The following is a 20,086-nucleotide window of genomic DNA, read 5'->3' on the forward strand; positions in this document are numbered from 1 at the left end:
CTGAACATACACTCCGTTACACAATGTGGCATAGTGGCTCAATCTCAGGCATTGTTCATACAAGTGTACATGGAGTTCTAGAAATCAAGCAAGATTATGCGGGCATAAATGAAATTTCGCCTGGGCATTAACATATCATGATCAAACATGAAGGGGCTCATTATGATGCTGGGCGGAATTACTTTCTCCCAACACCGACTCGGTCCTGGGTCGACCGACACCCGGTCAGCGGTCCCGACCAACTGATTTTAATACGACAGAACACAATTCGGTCACATGGTCCCTTTCCTCAATGGGAGCTTGTGTTACGGCCATTAACCAGCCATTACAAAAGCTCTCATTGAGAAAAGGGAGGTGCAGTTCATTCCTGCACCGGTGGCAGTTGCATGGATCAACAAGGGGGCACCGAAGGTGCCCCCTCGGCCTCCAACAGAGGCCATGCACAAAGGGTGGCCCAGTTGGGGGCCCCAAACATGCTTTCCAACATGGTTCCCATGTCAGACAGACCGACATGGAAATCATGTCGGAAACCGTGATCATAATCTCAACCTCTAATACAGCACTTTCTACTTTTGTATGCTCATCCAGTACCGCGATGAGGGTGGGTAGGGGGAGGAAGAGAGGGTAAAGACTGCTCTGATTCTGGTGCAAATTGACAGTGACACCTGCATCGTTTATAAGCTAAAAAATAACATTTTGGAAAGGTTGCTTATTCGAAATTTTAGGGCAAATATATGTATGTTCTTGGCCCAGCAGCAGAGCTATGTCTTTGTACCTGTATAAGGTACTTGTAGACTGCAAACATATGTGTTCTGGCCTCACATTATATTTAGAGGACTTTGCAACAAAATATTTTTTTTTGTAAAGCACCACACAGTTCCTGGGACCTCCCTCCGCGTTACATTAAAGAGCCCCCCAAAGATGCTTAAGAAGGCACTGGGAAGTGATGCTCTCCTGCAGTTGTTTGTATCCACTACCACACAATAATGTCTCGAGGGTTGCTTTTCACATACAAGGTGCTACAATTCCTCCCCAGCACCATTTCCCTGTCTTACTCTTCAGGTTGGATGCACAGCCCGGCCTTCCAGGGGGCACGGGAACTGCGGCCCACGAACAGCTGTGGCATGCAACCGTGAAATAGCCTCGGAGAACATTGACCCATTAGCTAAAATATAGATGTGATAGAAGAAAGCATTCAAGGTTATGGGTCTTGCCCGGAATTGAAAAGGATTAATGACACAGAACGCCAGATAAAAAAGATGATTATTCAGCAATGAATCCAAGCGAGCTGTGTCTGCTACAGGCTCAGCTGGACCATCTTCCCGCAGCTACCCACGTGCTTTCTGGGAGTGCTGTGGAGCATCCTCAGCTTTTCTTCCAAAGTAACATCGCACACTATCTATTGACAAGAGTCTGTCTTCCATAGCTACATCTTTAGTCCAAATAGAAAAAATACCTTCCAAATCTGTGCTGGTAGAATTATGCGGCATGAAGGGACGCATTGTGTGGTAAGGTTATCTAAATTTGGCTCCAAAAAAGCACATCTTGTGGCACATTGTCTAACAATCGTTTTGCTTATTTGAGCTAAAAAAGAATATTTTTCAAGACATCTGCAAATTATTAAAATGTTGCTACATATAATGGGGCAAATATGATAAATGTTTAATCATGTAATAATCTCTGCAGGCACACTATTGCAAAATCCCATGAACCCTCACATTTTTTAATGCAACACGAACTTCCCCAAAATAGACATGCAAGAAAAATATACCAAATGGGAAACATGCATGGTCCTATATGATCATTCTGCTGACATAACAAACCACTGGTCTCCCAAGACTTCAATGTATGACCATATTATGCATGTTATGTACGTAATACATACATACAAATCCTGCTACAGTCAACATCTTACATTGAGTTTTTAGAAAACAACTGAGTTTTATTCAAATGAGTCTCTTCACTCTACCACACAGTATAAAAGATCAACATGTGCGTACAAGCTATGCAATGATGTAACACGAATTAAGAATTCTAAAGATTGCGTGAATAAGTAATCCAATTATTGTATCAGTTAGCAGGAAATTAATCAGTTGTCAGGTACACAGTAAAGACAGTTTTTTATCGGTTTATATTAGCCGACCGAATGAACCTCCAGACTACTTAGAGGTACAGAATAAAAAATTCAAAAATATAATACAATAAAACGCAAAAAAATGAAAACCACGTGGATTTCTTTCATAAGTAAAGAAATAACTGACTTATGAAGTTATTTTGCTCATCTTAAAAGAAGCATATTTCAGTAACAGTGAGTACATCGATCATGTTGCTCATATAGCTTTAGAGAGATAATGGTGGATGTTTCATTCAAGCAGGCTGCCAATAAGGCAGACTGTTCTTAGATGAAATGGTTTGGAGCCCCTTGGATACTACCGCTCCAGCAGAGATCAAGGGAGGACCAGCTGAATGGGCGTTAAAAGTAAATCCCGAGGTGCAAAAAAAACAGGAATAGCTGAAAGTGTCATTCCTGACATGCGGTCTCTTGGCAGTTATTGTGATGGTTTTTCACTCGACAGCACTTTAAACGTGGGGAACTTTGAGTCCACAATGTTAAAAGTGAAAATACAGCCTCCTAATGTAAAAGTGTTGTTGTCTGAAAAGACATATTGTACTACAGGTGTCACATATGATATGGCAGCAGTGGCCGGTATAGGTAAGGGCAGTGGGGCGGGGTAGGGCAGGGCAGGGCATTGAAGGGCGCGGCAGGGGGGAAGCCAACAGACAACAGAATAGGTGTCATTTATTTATTTAATTATACCTATTCCGTCGCATGCCGACCCCTGCCCCGCCCCTTCCCCGCTCTACCGCGTTTACCTGTGCTGGCGCCGCTGTGATGGAATCTTCTGCCAGCAAATATTGTCAATGCTAAAGGAGACACAGGTTGCTCTATAGCTGATGCCATGGAAGTGCATGCATTTGAAATGTAGAAGCATACCTCGCTGCTCCAATAGCGTGAAGTCCTGTAGCCAAATCCACCCTTCGAAAGAACAATACAAAGCATGCTCATACTTGTAGCTCGGCTTGACTTGTATTTGGCCAGCTGTGCAACAGAGGCTTAGCAACAAAGGCATATGATCGAATGTAATGTCCAATGAGCAAGATCAGCTTCCTCAGTCCAGTTATCCAAAGGATGGCTGGCTCCTCTCATCGAAAACACCTAGATATTTTTAGGTCTCGCCTACACAGCGCTCTTGCGCTGAATAGGAGAGAGACCTACAGCCATCAGTACAGCTTTCCCTGCAAAGACTTGCACGAGTTGCATTGCTTGCAAAGCCAACGTGTGCATGTCGGGCAATTTCCTTGCGGGAGTGCGCGGCACCATATGGTGGCGCCATATAGTCGAACGCTCCCTCAAGGGAATCGTGCAGGCCCCCCCCCTCCCCTGCTGCCGCTTGTTCTCAGACGTAGACGACAAGCGCCACATAAAGACTCTAAAACAGTGCTTTCCATAACATTTGTTGACCTTGGACGCCACCGTCTGTTCATAGCAGAGAATGCAGCCTGTGCTTTCAACAACAGCCTTTTGGATTAAACCGTTTTTTATCAAAATACGCTCACCAAGTTCATTTACTAGCAGCAAAAATTAAACATTAGCTTCACACTGTAATTTCTTTACCTCGAATGCGCTGGAAGCAAAGTTTGTATATTTCTAAGCTTACAAGCCTCTTTCACCCTCTACTTCTCCTGTGTGGACCATCAAGAACTGACTCCCCGACTTCACATCGGCACAATAATCGCACTCAGTAATTTCCAGTAATTCATCAGAGCCGAGTGCTTAATGACAGAGTCCTCTTAAATCTGTAAATAAGCTAACTGATGAAAAGACTACAGTGACTGTTCTTTACTGCACAGTTCAAACAGGCGAAAGATCCTTCTGGCGAACAAAAGTAATCTCTCTTCCTGGTACCACATGAAATGCTACCGTATTGTCCCCCTCCAGCGCCCTGCGGAGATCCTCGGTAATCGCCCCAACAAGAATGTCAAGAATCGCACTTGACCCGGTGCTGTTCCTCGGCATTCTGTCCAGCGAGCCGGATGTGCAGGCCAAGCCATTGTTAGAGGGAAAGAGGGTCAATGTAGTCCTACTGGGGCTGGAGCAAGGAGCTGCGTGCCGGGCCTCTCTAGTTGTGACTGCCAGCCACACCTCTCGGTTAGCCCCTCTGTCTGTATCTGAATACACGTCCTCATTTTCTTTGCGGCTTCAGTGGTGAAGAGTGACGTGGCTTTGTCAGGCGAACCACCGGTGTTGCCCTGCCACCAACATCTGTTCTCCGCTTTTCATACCTATATTCGTAGCTGCCCAAGATCGTCCTGCCAAGATGGTCGGCTTCAGCGAGCCCTGGACTATTTACGAGTATTCAAGGTACCCAATGCCATGAGTATGACTTTTTAAACCGTTTTTTTTCAATTACAGGTACAAAGCATGCTGGGATTTGTAGTTTCACAATTCCAGTTGCACGAATGGTTGTGCCATCACATGCGCCGGAAACCAGGACCTTCAGGTCCCAAAGGCGAGACCTATTTGCTATGCCAATGCTTGTTAAATATATTGTGTAGTAATATTAGCTAGTGAAAGAGATGATTGAACAGCAGGCATAAAGAAGGAATTTCCTCTGTGTCCTAAGGGTGAAAATATGTAAGTTTCAGGACAGAATTTCATTGATGGAGGGCCTTATGGCTGAAGTTAGTCAAACCAGTGTAAGCTTCTGCATCGATCTCCTAACTGGCCCTTTAAAGCCAGGAGGGTTTGGAGAGGCACTTGAGTATCACATGGTTGAATTAGTGTGCCTCTGTAAACTGTGTGTGGGGTTTAAAAATGATGTGGAACAGAATGCCACTTGTCATGATTATAGAGAGCATGTGAACTGACTGGAGATGTCTAAGCCTCCCGTTGTTTCCCAAATAGCTGATTAATCTGCAAGTTCCAGAGGTAACATGGTTTGCAACTAGGTGCAGCGTATACAGGGAATGATTTGCAAGTTGTTCTGAAAGGACAGGTGATGATAGACGCACTTTGAGCTTGGCTCTTTCAAGAGTTATTGTAAAAGAACAACTGAGGAGAGGAGCTGCTAGAATGTTGGACCTTCTAGGAGATGTTCTTAGAAGATAGCTAGGGAGATTAGCTGCATCAATGTGGGCGGCTGATGTTCTGAGAAGGCAGCTGAGGAGGGGAGCAATCTGAAGCTAGAGACAGAACAAACTTGATTGCTTGCTCTTTTGTGGATTTGTAGAGGAAGTTGAAGACTGGAGCGGTTTGAAGCAAGATTCTTCTATGACTTGTTCTGAGAGGACACAGGAAACAAGAATCTGTCTGAAGTTTGCATCCTCTAGGATTTGAAATAAAGAGAGGCGCTGCAAAAAGTCTGGCAGTTTAGTGAGATATCCAATTTAGGTGTGTGAAAAAGTGGCATAATTTGCTGTAGTATACTTAGGTGAAATTATCCCCAAAATTACACAAACATTTGTGAAATGCAGCTCACACTCAAAAAAGTACTCAAACAGTCCATTTGGGTAAAAATTAAATTCGAAAATGTAATTTCAAGTTAACTTCAGGTCACTCTCATTCAAAGCACTGCCAATCGGATTTGTCATTCAGACTCAGAAATATGAATTTTACCCAAATAGTCCACTCAGGTAAAAAAAATCTACCTAGAATGTTTGTTGACCACCTACGTTATAGAATTGCCGCCTTCATTCAATCCACTGCTGCTCATGTTAGGATTTGTAATTTCCTGCTCAAAAATTACATGAACGGACACCTCATGTGAATCAATCAAAGTATTAAATGGACTTAGGCAAGATTGCATTTTTATTGTGCACATATTTCACTTTATTGATTTCTGATATTCTTATTGTATACTTTGAAATACAAAATCTTAATTTCCAACAAAATCATGCAGGATCTAAATTACAGGAGGGTCGTTTATATTTATCATGGAAAATTGATAAATTGGAGAGTGCATTTAAATGCACTAAAATGGTTTGGGTACATTTATGTAGATTTTTAACTTATAGCAGAGTATATGGGAACAAAACATTGCAGCTTAAGAAACCAGGCAGTCCTCAATGAGGCAGTATTTAATGTGTTCAGGGCTCTCTTAACCAATGGAGGACCCCCTTCAGAATTCCTTGTGGGTGCAATGCTTTGGCCATCTTAAAAGTATGAAATCACATTTTTTTAATCGTTTTAGGCTGGCTGCTGCTTGCATCATCCATTCCCTTTTGCAGTGTGGCAGTCACTACTATTGGTTTTACAAATGCCTATTTTGACAGCCTATGGCACTGGCAAAAGTAATTGTGGCAACCACAAAGCAATGGCTCCATAAGACCAATTGGCTTTGTTGCTGATTGTATATTTTTGTGAGACAAAATTCCACAGAGAGAATATTTTTCCAAATGAATGGGCCTGATACACTGTGAGTTTTTCCCTGTGCATTAGGTCCATTGTTTGTTTTTCTAGCCCTGTTTATGGCATGCTTTCTTTTTTTTAAGTTTGAGTTTATTGAAAAAACAGATTGAAAATGAAGAGAACAGTAAAAAATGTTACAACCAAACATGTTGTAAGATAAAAAATATAAACTAATGAAGGTACTGCAGAATATATGTAAAAAGGGGAAGAGAGTCAGTCAAAATATACAAATAGAAATGGAAACGTAAACATAACAATATCTGAAAAATAGGGAATCAAACAAAACATCATTTAAAAAAACAATTGATAATCAGCAAGAGAAATGGCAAAAAGGCAGTGGGGGAATTCAAGGTGGTTTCTGTACTTCCTCTAATCTAGACTTAGAAATAGTGGACGAGGAAGCAACTAACGATAAGTAATTGGCTAGGGGGAGCCAGAGGAGATCTCTTTTGATTGCTAGGGAAATGGGAGAAACATAATATGACATGCTTTTCTATGTCTTTTCAACATCATTGTCAGTGCTGTTCATTTGTTTTTTTAAATTTTTTACCATCGCAGGTTTTGATACTGACCCCTTGGAAAGATTATCTGTGAGGTTCAACCCCCGCTCCCTGGTCTGAAGCGCTTTTTTCTTGCTAATTTCCATTTAAATTGAGTCATTCGTCAGTACTAATGCAATAGCAACTGTTATTTCCATTTGACCGACTCTCATTTGGGACTGGTAAGCACAAGTTGAATAGATGGGGCTGTTGGCTCAGCTTTGGGCAACCTCATGTCCGCTCACACTGCAGGACTATTGATGAGGACAATCTGCTTTCTGAGGGATAGACCCTCTTTACACACACATGCACACCCACACACATACACACAAACACACGCACACATATGCACAAACACACACACACACGCACACGCACATACACACTTTCTGCCTAAACAAAACTTTCTCCAATTTGCTATTAATCACTGTAGGGCAAGGTGAACTTCAAAAGGATGGTTGTAGAAAGTGAAATTGTTTAGTTATTGTGGTGGTCAGGGCGGCGTTGGGTTACTGAGCAGAGATGAAGGGATATCCAATTGCCTTTCAACAGCCCACCCCCATCCTCAGTAACTGATTATCAAACTCACAGATTGTCAGATGATTCTATCTAGTAAAAGTATGTCAGATATGTCAAGTTCAAGTTCGGGCATTTATATAGGACACTGCTCACCCAGAGGGTCTCAAGGCGCTTGGGGAAGGGGTTCATTATTTGTCGAATAGCCAGGTTTTAAGTTCTTTTCTGAAGGTCCTTATGTAGCAACAATTCTCTTTCAGTGCAATCCTAGTGTGTGTGAAAATATACTTGTTTTTTAAAGCTTTTTAACAAAGTAATAACTATTGACAATCGTCTAACCGTTTGCATCATCAGAGGCTATGTTTGTATTTCACTTTTATGAAAGGTAGAAAAAAATTACCAAAAATAATGTAAGTTACTTTTCAGTCCATAAACCAATCAGAGTCTACACCTCTGGATAACCTCACAGGAGATTAGCGGTGCTATACAAATCCACGTGACATAACATAACATTACATTACAGTACATAACATCATAGGGTTCCAAGTAACACCTCTGGAATGCAAGTTTTTCTGCATAGAGGAGTCATAGTAATATCTTCTTGCTGTGCGACATTGCTGTGCGACATTTTTTACTCTGGAATCACTAACAATGCATTATCGAACGTACACTTCATTTTTCAAAACCTCTTAAAAGAGGCCTCATCATTGAAGTACTGCATTTAGACTTCAATGAACAGGTAACGTGCGCAGTGAACAACGTCCCTCGCGGGAAGGCATGTGTAATCCAATAATTGCCTTTAGGAGATTAGCAGGCCCTCTAAATTGATGTTTCACTGCTTCTAGTGGATGAGAGATCTTCATCGGCGATCCTGGCCGGGGCTGACCTTCACGCAATGCGTGACCTCGGCTCAATCAATCCCAGCATTCCTGGCAGACCTGGCCTTTCACAGCGTGATTGAGTTTGGCTGCGCGTGCTTCTCACAGGGCCGCAGTGAAAGCAGGCGCCCGAGCCCATTTTACGCTCTTAAATCAAGGCTTCGCGTGATTGATGGAGGGCGGCTCACTTCTCAAAGGCAACTGATAAACAGAATTAAGATGGAGTCGTTCTGAAATGTACTCAACTTTTATAGGCAAGAGTGAACTGGCGATTGAGTGTCTGCGTCCCTGTGTGGCAGTCAGTCTTAGCCATTCAAATAACGAAACTTATAGTCCGGGGTGTGGCTGTCATTAATGAAGTACGTGTTTGCCTGCAGGCCCGGGTTGTCAGGTGCCCACACCACCTCAAATGGCTGTCTTCCACTACCCAATCATAGAGAAAGCAGGCCCTTTTTCGTTGATTTTATTAAAGCCCATGCCATTCCAATGACAATGTTTCCTATTGCTGAATGATGTGTCCTGGAAGATCTTTTTGACGTGGTGTGTGTCCTCTTCAAAAGCAGAAGAGGAAATTACATTACACATGTATTGCTATGGAGATTTAACTCTGTGATTGCTGGCTGTAAACCACCAAGCTTGCTCTGTGAGGTAATCTTTTGTTCCTGATATTTGTGACCTGCCGATTTAAGCAGGGCTCCAGTGGGGGTACCACGTGGGTGGACTGTGTCCCCCCACCTATTTTACCAGGAGCTCGATTACCGGAGCAAATGGAGCCACACATTCACTCTTTGGTCTCTCTGGGGCGAGATCGGAGCTCACAGCACGCTGCACATGCGCTAGCTTCTCTGATGCAATCGCATCTAAGGGTGAGCGAGGGGAGGCAATGAGTCTGATGGTGCAAGCCACCTTTTGTGACGTCACTTTCTGTCGTGACGTCAGCGTTCCCCCGCTTCTTTTTTAGGACTTGTGCCCTGGATTTAAGGTTGGATTCCTGGCAAGAGCAGTATATCTTTCCATCCTTCTTGGGTCAGTATCTTGATTACCATAACTGTGGATAACAGTGTTGTGTGTTATTTATAATTCACAATAAAGCCAGAGGTGTGTTATATAAAAAGAACACCAATAAAACCTTTCCCAGACTACAGGCCTGGTGCAACAGGACTAATCGCCTATATTAGGTAATTGATATAGCCACTCTACTGTAATGAGTTGTTTCATTTGAGTTGCAAATTCGTCAGCTATATGAAGCAAGTGACATAGCCACACTAGTGTAATAAGTTATTGCATTTTAGTTGCAACATCATAAAGCCTGCAGGCAGAGAGTTCTGAACAGAATTAAGCTGCAGTTTAAACAATGAAATATAATCCAGCTTCCTATTTCTTTGGTTTGAGTTACTATCCCTGGAAATTTCAATTATTACCCCTGAATGTGACATTTATAATAGCATGTTTATGTGTTTCATTACTGGAGTTCATTTCAAGCAGGTGGGAATGTATCTGCATTTCACTGTCCATTTTGAACCAATGCCACTTTTAAAAGTGATTTACACTTAACTTCTTTAAATTGATTTTGCCACCCAATTTATGTTGTATATTTGTGTTTATTTTCACAATACATATTTCACATTTATTCCATGTATCTGCAACCACAGTATCTTTCATAAGGAGCAAAGATTTAAAAGAAGTTTAGTGGGAGGTGAAGGGTATAACTATGTGCTACGTGGAATAGAATACCTTACCCTGCAAGTTATAAGGATACTGCAAGCTACCTCAGAATCCCCTGACCGTATAAAGGGTCAACATTATGCATGATTTTGTGGAAAGGCAAAGGACTTTTAAGATATTCAATACGCAGCTTTCAAGCAAGGAATAGTATGGTGAACCCTGGAGACATGATCACAGCATCCCAATCCAGTATCCCACTAGATGTCAGGACAACCTTCATTTTCAGAGTATCTTTAGAGTATCATGCTAATTCGGAGTTCACAACTAATCCTATCACAATATGACTAAATTGATGGAATAAAGAAAGTGCATTTATGAATTGTGACTGGTAACAAAATGAATACTTTAGGTCACATAAGTGAGTTCTCTCATGGTAAGCTCCTGGGCCATTATGACACCTGACTTTGTGAACTTATCTACTAAAGTAACAGAATAATCCATGTGCATTTTCAATTCTCCTGTCGAACTTTCATTCTGCATATCACTCCCTCTTCTTCCCTCTTTCCCTCCTTCCTACCTCTTTTAGTAATAACTAGATACAGGCCTCTTATGGTGCCTCCTGTTTGTGTAACTGCCTGATGAAAGGGAAAAGAAAACTCAAAGCATGCCTCACTCTCTAGTTGGTGGTCAAGAGCTTCTTCTTTGACTCAGCAATGGGCTCAGTAGCCCAGATCTCTGTTGGAGAGAAATCAAGTGATGCAGGTTATCATAGATCATATAATGAGGAGCCTGGAGGCAACAGCCAGAGACACTTCACAGCCATTTTATTAGATATAGATTCACTCCATTTATGGGCTCTACATGGATTTGAGTGGTATCCCCAGGATTAAGAGAGGGATTTCAATCAGGGAATGGGGTACAAAAAGCACCCATAAATGGGTATTTACATATATTTTCTAATATAGTAGGTGTTAGAAATCGGGGTCTGTAGTTGGCAGTGGTCGGTACCTTTGTCCAAATAGGGACCCCTGCTTCTAGTCAGGGTAAGGGGATCCATACTTTAGATAACCCCTGCTCACCCCTTGGTAGCTTGGCACGAGCAGACAGGCTTATCCAAAAAAGCATGTGTAAAGTATTTGTACCAACACTCACAGTAACACGGTGAAAAGACCACAAAAGGACACTACACCAGTTACAAAAATAAAGTATCTTTATCTAAACTAAATAAGACCAAAACAACACAAATCCCACATACACAGTTAAAAATATGACTTTCAAAAGGTTTCAAGAACTTGTACCCTAGAAAACTATGGATGTGTGACTTTTTACCCAAGTACTTGTAGATGAGTCAAAGTTCTAAAAGCCAAACAGCCGCAGAGTCGGAAAACAAAGAGATGCTACACTCCTGAGGCCTTAGGGAGGCGATGTAACAGTTCTGTGACACGCAGAGGACAAGTTGCGTCAAATCCTGTCTGTATGGGGAATGCTGTTGCTGTGTTAATTCTTCGAGACAGTTCTGGTTCGCAGGTGATGCGTCAGGAAAGCGCGCCGCACAGGTATGATGCATGGAATCCGGAATGCGTCGGCGATCGATGCCGCACCGTCGAGCGGAGCTGCGTCAGTCCTCTTCAGCCACGATCTCTCGATACATTGATTCTTGCAGCGATGACAGGCACTGCAGCAGTTTTTGCAGTGGCACAGCGATGCATGGAAATTCTTCTCCCGCCCTGGAGATGTGTCGAGAATACAGCAGCCAGAAGAGAGATGCGTTGATTTTAGTAGTTCTTCACGTTTCTTCCTTCTTCAGCTCCCAAACAGCAGCAACAACCCCAGAGGCCCAAAACTGGCAAAAGCATCTCTTGGCAATCTAGAACAGGATTCAAGGGGGCTGGGGTGACGTTTTTGTGTCCCTGAGACTTCAGAACAGGAGGCCAGCACACTTCAGGCCCTTGTAAATCTCCTTCAAGCAGGGGACACAGCACGCAGCAAAGTCCTTCTCCTTTCGTTTGCAGAAACAGCAACTGGAGGCCAACCCCAGACACACAGCAAAGGCAATACTTCCCCTCAGTCTCTCCAGCTCTTCTCCTTGGTAAAGGTTCCTCTTGAATTCCAGGAATTATCTAAAAGTCTGGGGTGTTGGGTCTGATACTTATACCCCAAAATGTTTTTGTTCTCTTTGTGCAAGGGGCTCTGAGTCAGGTTCAAACCAGTTCTGGGGGGCACTCTGCAAATGCTCAACAAAATCCATTGTCAGTGTAAGCCTTGGCTCCAGACACACCGCAGGAGGGCGGAGCCAGCATTGTGGAATGCAGGCACAGCCCTATTTAGGTACAGGTGCTACTCCTCCCACCACTTCAAATGCTGATCAGGCCAATTCAGCCCAGTACTGACTCATCCAGACTCTGCACCTCCCCATCCCCTGTCACTCCAAGGACAGACAGACAATCCACAAACAGGCATAGGCACACAGGATGGTTGAACAAGAATATAGCCACTTTCTAAAAGTGTTTTTTTCAAACACACAAATTAAAAACCATCTTTACTAAAAGATGTGTTATTGATTCTTGAGTTCAGGGATACCAAACTCAATTTTTTAATCCCATCGGTATGGGAAGATATGCTTGTACAATGTTACAAAGCATTCCCCATTCTGTCCTATCGGACAAGATATCCTTTCAATAGTGAAAAACGAAATTTGCAGTAGGTCACTATTAGGACATGTTACACATACCAGTACATGTCCTGCCTTTAACATACACTGCACCCTGCCCAGAGGGTACCTTGCGCCTACCAAAGGGGTGCCCGATATGTAAGGAAAGGGGAGGTTAGAGCCTGGCAAGTGGGTACCCTTGCCAAGTCGACATGGCAGTTGAGAAACTGCGCACAGGCACTGCGGTGGCAGGCCTGAGACATCTTTTCAGGGCTACTCATGTGGGTGGCACAATCAGTGCTGCAGGCCCACTAGTAGCCTTTGATTTTCCAGCCCTGGCTTACTCAGTATACTTTACTAGGGACCATCTGGTAAAACAAATATGCCAATCAGGGAGAACCAATCACAATAATAATTTACACAGAGAGCAAATGCATATTAGCACTGATCAGCAGTGGTAAAGTGCCCAGAGTCCTATAGCCAACAGCAAGTCAGTAAAAAATAGGAGGAAGACGCAAAACATTTGGGGATAGCCCTGCAAAAAGGGCTATTTCCAACAGTAGCTTGACTTCTTGGAAGTTGTTTCAATCTTTTTCAAAGAGCGGGATCTAGAGCCTAAAAGGTTATTCTTGGCTTTCATTGACATATTTGAACATCATTCTTCAATCAGAGGTTACTTGTGGGAAGACAAATTTTTCTGATAGTTTGCTCACATTTTCCAGAAGGTCTTGGCCATAGTACTCAGGACCCCGAATTGAATCTTCAATACTTTACAGGAATTATCAACATAGATATTAATAATAGCCATTATACTTTTACAGGATCTGCGTATCAATTTTGGGCATTTTGGGCCTTGTTGTGAGTTTCCTAATTGTTTTTTTGGCAATCCTACCCACCTCCTCCTGAGTAGTCGATACAAGAGGTATCAGAAATGCAGGTGGAGAAAAACAGTACGATTGCAAAGTGAACCCACAGGATGCCATCAGAAACGACTGTGGAAATTGGTGCTCATGCACTTAACTCTCCAAGTAATTCCACTTTTTCTCTGGCTCACAACCTTTTCACCAAGAGGTTTTGCCTGCTTTCAGCAAGCAGATTTCCTGCATGAAAGATGCTGTGGTAAAACTGAGCATCTTGCATTTCTGATAGAACTGATAACATTCTGTAACAGCCACATTTGAATTATAGAGGCTTTCATAATGAGTCTTGTTAGACCTGGCATCCTTGGCAAGGGCTTCCCCTGTATTTGTGAATTTACCTTCTGTGTGTTTACTGTGTGTTGGACTACGTATTTGCTTGTTTAGATGCTTTGGGCACTTTGCCACTGCTGTTTAGTGCCAATTTGCAAGTGCTCCCTCTGTACATTGTTGTAATGGATTAATGTTTCCATAATTGGCTTATTTGGTTTACGGTTAAGTCCTTAGTACAGTGCACTTTGTGTGCCCATGGCCTGTAAACCAAATGCTGCTAGTGGGCTTGCAGCACTGATTATGCCACCCACCCAAGCAGCCTTGCAAAATTGCAGTGTCTCTGTGCAGTCTGGTATTGCCCTGTCAAGCAGGCAATGGATTAACCTTCCAATTTCTTACATGCGAGTCACCCGTCAGGTAGGCCCAAGGTACCCCTGTGGGCAGGGTGTAGTGCATGTGAAAGGTAGGACATGCCTTGATGTGTGTGGCATGTCCTGATAGTGAGATACTACAATTGTGTTTACTGAAAGTCTATCTGTCCCATCGGATAGCATGGGAGTTAATTTTTAGTATCTTATCAATATAACTTCCCATTTGGGCAAGATAGGAAGTTAAAGTTTAGTATGCCTAAATTCAGAATATAAAGATTCATCTTTTAGTGAGGATGATTTTTACCTTCTGTGTTTGAAAATACTACTTTTAGAAAGTAGATATACTCTTGCTTAGTAATCCTGTGTGCCTCAGTTAGGTTTGTGTATTGACTGTCTGGCTTTGGAGTGACAAGGGCTGGGGATGAGCAATCTCTTCAGACAGCCACTTGGTGGGGTGAGGTATATCCTGCCTTTCCATGGTGACTCAGGGCTGGGATAAATAGACCTGGGCTGCATTCAGAGTAGGGGGAGGAGATTTCTTTCACACCTGAAAGGGCCTGGTCTGACTTGGACAATGCTGTCTCCACCTCCTGCCAGGAAGCTGCACCAGAGAGGACAGAACTGGTTTTGGCTAGGCAAAGAGCTTGTCTACCACCAGAGAACAAAGGAATTTGTGCTATAAAAAGTGGGGCCAAAACTCTAGAGTTTTCGATTACTTCTGGGATTCAAGAGGATCCTTTGCCAAGGAGAAGAGCTGGAGAAACTGAGCAGTAATACTGCCCCTTTGCTGTGTGCTGTCTGGGGTTGGCCTGCAGTGGCTGTTTCTGCCAAGGAAAGGGCAAGGACGTTGCTGTGTGCTGTGTCCTCTGCTTGAGGAAGATCGCCAGGAGCTTGAAGTAGAGCTTGCCTCTTGTTCTGAAGTCCTAAGGACACAAAGACTTCACCCCCAGTATACCCTGAACTCGTTTGATGGGAGTTCTGACCTACCAAGAGGTGCCTGTCAGTGTTCTGAGCCTCTGGATGTTGTTTCTGGGGCTGGGAACTGCAGAAGATGAAAGAACTGTGAAAATTGACACATCGCCTGGTTCCGACACATCATAGTGGTGAGAGAAGAATTTCCAATGCATCGCTGCAGCCGAAGAATCGACACAGAGCCTGCCCGCTTTTGAAGTGTGTGCTTTTCCAATTGTCCTGTGCACCGATCTCCAGTGTCTGAGATCACCGCACTGACTCTGACGCAGGCCCTGCTGTGTAAGAACCAATGCTTTGAAGGGACGCAGCTGGAATAGTCTCAGCACATCCTGGATCTTCTCGCATCACATCTTCCTGGGTCGTCAAGCATTGCATCGAGGCATCAGGTTTGTCGCACCGCTTGGGATGTAGTAAGAAACCGACCCATTTCCTTCACATGCAGTAAGAGACCGACACATCACCTCCTCTCCGGTAAGGAATCGACACATCAACTCCCCTGCGCAGCAGTAAGGAACCAATGTATCCCCTCCTCCAGAGCAAGGAACCAATGCATCACCTTCCCTGTGTGTAAAGATCCGACACATCACCTTCCCTGCAACCCTTTTTGCTTGTGTTTTTGAAGCATCCACGGTACTTTGTGTTGAAAGTGTTGCATACACCATTTTCGATGAACAGAGCTATTTCTACCTTTTAAAAGTCATATTTTGATTGCTGTAATGTAGATTTTTGTCTGTTTGGTCTTGTTTAGGATAGATAAAGATTACTTCTTTTTCTAAACTGGTGTGGTGTCCATTTGTAGTTCTTTTACTGGATTACTGTATGTGTACACAAACGCTTTACACACTGAATCTGAAATAAGCCAGTATGCATGTGCCAAACTATCAAGGGGGGAAGCAGGGGTTATTTAAGAAGTGTATCCACCTTACCCTAACTAGGAGGAAGGGTCCCTACTTGGACAAAGGTACCTCCCTCTGCCAACTAGAGATCCCCATTTCTAACAAGGCTCATAATCTACTGGTGCCATCTTGGGTCCTGTTGGGATGGAAACGTCCCTTTCATGATGAGGACATAAATCACCTCTGCTGTACTGATGTTTCGGTTCCTAATACTGATTTTTGTTTTCCTAGAAAGATCATGTTTTTTGATATGACATAGGGCTGTCTCACTGACTGCAGTCTTTTTGGACTGGGAGAGGTGCCCAAAGTCTTTTATTCATAGTGGTTAATAGCTACTGTCTTTATCAGGAGTTAAATAGCACGAGCACAGTGGCAGCAGCATATTGTGTAGTGATCAGTAGGAGTGAGCAGGTCCTTTTTAGCTGTATCACAGGAGAAAGACATACAGGCTCACTCATTCAAAGTTCCACTGATATGTGCTTAATTTACCTTTGGCCTACATTGGGTTGTTGTGTAGTGGTGTGCAGCGCATTTGTGCTTCACATGTGCTAGGCGTATTTGGGCCTATGAGTGGAACAATAAAGGTATAATGCAGTGCTGTTCAATACATGTTAAATACATGTGCTGCTTGTATGTGGGCCTGTGAATGGTATAATACATGGAAGACATTGGGTTCCATTTTGAGATACCAAGGGCTGAATGGAGGCGCTTGAGAAGAGGATGCAGTGGAATCACCCCAGACAGAAATGTGGATCGCCATGCCCTTCAGTACACTTCAAAAGATGCACTTTGAATCAGTGAGAGGTCACAGGGAAGGGGCCTGGGCACATCTCAGGAAGAAGATGGGTCTCAGAAGAGAGTCATTCATACAGAGTGTGGCTGAGGCCTTGGGATAGCCTTTTGATACTTATATCACTGCAGCTGACATCGAGATGTGAACTCTAGTCACTACCATGACTTGTGTTGTAGGGCTATTGTTAGATCTGGGGGTCTCTAGTTGGCAGAGGTAAGTACCTTAGACCAAGTAGGGACCCTTGCTTCTAGTCAGGGTGAAGGAATACACACAGTAGATAACCTCCGCTCTCCCTCTAGGTAGCTTGGCGCGAGCAGGCAGGCTTATCCCCAAGGCAATGTGTATAATAATTGCACTCAACACAACAGTAATCCCCAATCCACCACAAACTGAGACCACACAGGTAAGTATATTTTATAAAAATATATAACTTTATCTAGTTTCAGCAAGGTAAATCAAGCAGTTGCACGATAATTACTTCATTTTAAAAATGTTGCACTTAATCTTAATGGTTGCCCTTGTAAATAGGAAGTTCTTAATCAAAAATGTCTCAAGTCTCTTCAATCAGCAAGTATAAATAATGCCACTGATTTATAGTTAAGTAGCTCTCAAAACGAGCAAGGAAAACAATGCCAGCGTCTTAAATTGCCACAACAGTCAGCCCCTGGCGTCAGGGACCCTAAGCGATTCAAGCGCGCCTCACCGGAATGCTGGGGGGAGGGGGACTCCCTTCCCCTTGCTTGGTATCACTTCAGGCCCCCAGGCGCGCCTCGCTGGTCAATGCGCACTCGCGCTCCAGCCCGGCCGGTCTCAGGACGCTCTCCGCCCGCTCTCAGCCCTTCAGGGAGCAGCAGGGAGCAGAGACGGCAGGCCGGGGGCTGGAGCACTCTTTAGAATCCCTCGGCGAGGTCAGGTCAGTCTTCCCCGGTCCCGGCGGTAATCACGGCGATTCCTCGGCTCCTCGGCAGCTTCGGTTGAGGCAGCCAATCACGTCGCGGCTCTCTTGACGAGCCCCTCTGAACGCGAGGCCGCCAACCAATGGCAGCGCGGCCTCGCTGATGACGCTCCGCTCCACCAACCAATCCCATTGCGGCTCTGGTGAGGGGGCTCGGCTCTCTCACCCAATCAGAGCGCGGCAGACTCGATCTTCAGAACGCAAACACCGGAAAGATACGGGGCACTTCCACGGGGGTTACTGACCCCGGGCTGCGACGGTGACACGGCCAGAAATTGTTTTTCAGCGCTCCTTGCGCTGGAGAGGCTCACAAGTCTCCGGTCTGCACCACACACGTGTCGATGAACACGTCGATCTTGGCCACGCAGCAGGGTGGGTCAGCGCGGCGCCCTTAAGCAGATTAGAGAGCAGCCAGTGCGCTAAGCAGGCAAACTACAGGGTTTCACGATCTCTTTGCCACACAGCAGCTTCAGGGGCACAGCAGATTCTTGTAGTCCTTGGGCGACCTTTATGTTCCTGGGTTGCAGACAGGGAGCCAGCTCTTCTCAGGCCCTTGGAGATTCAGGTTGCAGACACAGCACACAGCAAAGTCTTAGCAGTTTCAAGCAGGCAGGGTCACAGCTCACAGCAAAGTCCCTTTCTTCTCCTCTCCTTCAGTTGGATAGCAGGATAGGCCAGCCCTTAAAGCACACAGCAAGGCAATCTTCCATCAGCTCCTTCAGCAGTCTTTTTCTGGCAGAGGTTCCTCTTGATTGTAGAATCTAAAAATCTGTAGTCAGGGGTCCTTCTCTTATACCCCAAAAAGTCTTTGAAGTCCTTTGAAGTCTTTGTGCAAGGGGTCCCTGAGCCCGGTCTAAACCAGTTCTGGAGTTGCTGGAGCACTGCGGTGTTTCTGGTTTCCTTCTGCCTGTCAGTATCAGGGTCAGAGGTGACAGTTGGCCAGCAGGAGGGGGGGCCAGCAGGGTGTCAGGCAGGCACAGCCCTGCACTATCAGATGCGATTGATTGATTGATTTCCTCCCACTTCCCTGGCAGCAGATGCCGCCTTTCATCCACGGGCTGGCTTCAGATAACCCCTTGGAGGCTCTGCACCCCCTGTCATCCTCAACCCAGACAGTCAATCCACAACCAGTCCCAGGCACACAGAAAGGTTAGACAAGAGAACAGCCACTTTCTAAAAGTACTATTCTCAAACACAGAATTCAAAAACCACCTGTCCTAAAAGATGTGTTATTAAATTCTGAGTTCAGGGATATCACTCACTTATGTCCCATCTTGTTCCTATGGGAAGATAGGCTGGGATCCAAGGGGTCCAGCTTCCCCCATGTTACTCTTTGGAGCAAGATAGCCTTACAGCAGGGAGCACACAAAATGGCTGCTGCTCACTACCAGAGCATGTTACCTGCACTAGTACATGCTCTACCTTATATATACACTGCACCCTGCCCAGGGGGGTACCTTGAGCCTTCCATAGGGGTGACTGATGTGCACAGACAGGGAAGGGTTAGGCCCAGCCAGTGGGGACACTGGCCAGGCGGACATGGCAGTCCACTGACTGCACACAGACCCTGCGCTGGCAGGCCTGAGACACCATTTTAGGGCTACTCATGTGGGTGGCGCAATCTGCGCTGCAGGCCCACTAGTAGCATCTGTCATCACCAGCCCTGGCACACACAGTGCACTTTACTAGGGACTTCATGGTGATACAAATATGCCAATCAGGTATACCCAATCAATATGACAATTTACAGAGGGAGCACTTACACTCTGACACTGATCAGCAGTGGCAGAGTGTCCCAAGCATCTAAACCAGCAAAAACGAAATCCAGCACAGCATCAAAAATACATGAGTCAGAGGCAAAAAGATGGGGGAAAAACCACGCCAAGGATGTCTGGTCTAACAGCTATCATATGTTGAGTCACTCCTGTTGTAACAGTCTGCTTTCTGGCGGAAGAGCAGGGCAGAAAAGAGGGAACTTCAAAGGAAAGCAAAACCCTAACATAAACTTTAAAGTCTCTGACTCTGAAATCACATGCAAGCCATTCGGACTCTGTGAGGTGAAGAAGCTCTGCAAGACTACTGCCTGTGAACAAGACTGGGGGCCAACTGCTGTCAGTGATCCAATTGGGTAAGAACACCTCACCCAGGTACTTTAAAGACTACTTGTTGTAAAGCATCAACACCTGCCTGCT

The 20,086-nt window shown here is 44.5% G+C and overlaps 1 protein-coding gene across 1 annotated transcript in view; it reads right to left on the reverse strand.

Annotated features, from left to right (window-relative positions):
• Positions 1-20,086, reverse strand: part of BRINP3 (BMP/retinoic acid inducible neural specific 3) — a 1,009,588-nt gene that overhangs the window by 409,975 nt on the left and 579,527 nt on the right. The gene's annotated exons all lie outside the window — the stretch shown is intronic.

Source organism: Lissotriton vulgaris, chromosome 1_1 (assembly GCF_964263255.1).
Source record: "Lissotriton vulgaris chromosome 1_1, aLisVul1.2, whole genome shotgun sequence".
In the NCBI taxonomy this organism is placed as follows: Eukaryota; Metazoa; Chordata; class Amphibia; order Caudata; family Salamandridae; genus Lissotriton; species Lissotriton vulgaris.